The sequence below is a fragment of the Sceloporus occidentalis genome, unplaced genomic scaffold (genome assembly GCF_023333645.1).
Source record: "Sceloporus occidentalis isolate IW3139 unplaced genomic scaffold, rSceOcc1.0.p SCAF_522, whole genome shotgun sequence".
Classification (NCBI taxonomy): Eukaryota; Metazoa; Chordata; class Lepidosauria; order Squamata; family Phrynosomatidae; genus Sceloporus; species Sceloporus occidentalis.
Window position 1 is genome coordinate 114,759 of NW_028317502.1, and position 1,878 is coordinate 116,636.

Sequence of the window (1,878 nt, forward strand, 5' to 3'; positions counted from 1 at the left end):
ATTTATCAATGAAGATAAAGAATAGTATATGATAAGATAATAAAAAATATTTTGTGTTTTCCCTAAAATTGGTAAAAAATGCCTGCTGCAGTCCCTACAGCTGGATTACCCTTAAACAGTACATTTTCTGCACTAAATTAAATTATTATTATTACTTTATTATTATTATCTCAGCCACTGCTAAGCTCACTGTCAATGATTGCTTTCTTCACTCAGCTGGTGTTGTTGCAATGCCTCGACATTGAGACATCCAGCAACACCAAAAACAAATGTAGGGGCCTGGTACGATCTCTCCTAAGAGCAGTCGTGTTCACTGTATTGAAATGCTTGATGCCTTTTAGTTATTGTGGCACCTAGGTGTTAAAAAATATATTTAGGAGGTGTAATAAGGAGGGCATTTTGATCGCTTTTTAGGAGTGTTTCAAATCGCCACCTGTTAGAGACATGCTGTCTCTAACAAGATGGCAGCACCCATTCAAATAAAGGAGTTCCCAAGAGGTCACTGTAGACTCTTCTGAGAATCCTGCAGGTCGATTACCGGTAATGCAGCTAAACATGTAGGTCAATAGAGCCCAGGTCACTATGTGATCAATGAAAAAATGTTTTTTTGGGGGTTTTTTAAATATGAAAATAGTAAAAGAAAAATGTAATGAAAATAAAAATGTTCATCATTTTTTATAATAAATTGCAAAATGATCAAAATAATGATATCTAAAGAAAACCCTTTTTGTCATGAAAAACACAATATATGAGTGTGGGTTCACTAAATGGGGGAGAAACAAATTACAGCTAAACATGAGCACAGCAGAAAAAAACTGCCATTGTCAAATAAACAAATAGCTCTGTCCTTAAGGGGTTAATGGTTGTTTATTTATTTAGATTATTATTATGTTGATTTTTTTTTTGGAGGATGGATATCCTCCTCTTTTGGTCTTTTCTACCAAGCCATTATTGGGATCTCCCAGGTCCAATTCCTATATATAAAAAAACTGAAAATGCTTACTTTACAGCATATTGTATACCCTGCTAATATTTTACTGGGTGCACCGTCAAATACTCCTGTCCTCTGTGTACATTATACATGTGCAAATGGGCCAAAAGTCGGACACATTTTTCAGGTTTTTGGCCCAATAACCAATAGACACAATAATTTGGCATATGTTTATAACATAACATAAAACCCATGTGGCATTCATTGGGTATAAACAAACAAAGAAAGGATATAACATGAGTAACAGAAAGAGTGTATACAGTGAGTGTATGGGATATGTCTAAAATAACAAGGTCAAATTTCCTGCAGATCTAAGATATAGAGAGGTAGTGCTAAATATGTGGAAGCCATGTACACCTGGTACACAAAACATATATAAAGAAAACCAAGAAAATACACATTTCTTATATTGCTATTTAAAGGTTTTAACACAACTGATATTATAGCTTAATCTAACTCAGGTTGTATGGTCATGTCCAACAACATTTCAGGTGCACAAATCAAGACACCTTTAGTAGGGGACTTCTAGCCACTCAGCTAAAATATATTGCAAGGTGGCCTCATGGGAGCTTTGATTATCGCAGATAATCACAGAACTCAATCTCACAGTTTGCTGGACCAGTCAGGGGAGACCAGAGGATCTCCCCAGCCCATGATCCCCATTCTCTAAAAGCAGAACAGTGTGGATGTTTGGAAGGACAGTGCCTGAAATCCATGACTGTCCATTGAAAAACGTAATAGTTGTATGGTACAGTTCACAAACATTAAACATTTTTTCTATTTTACTTTGTGACCCTGTCCTCAAGGGCAACATATAGCAAAATCTTCAGCATGACACAAAATACATTACTGGGTTAACAATCCCACACAGTCTCACGAACAAATAA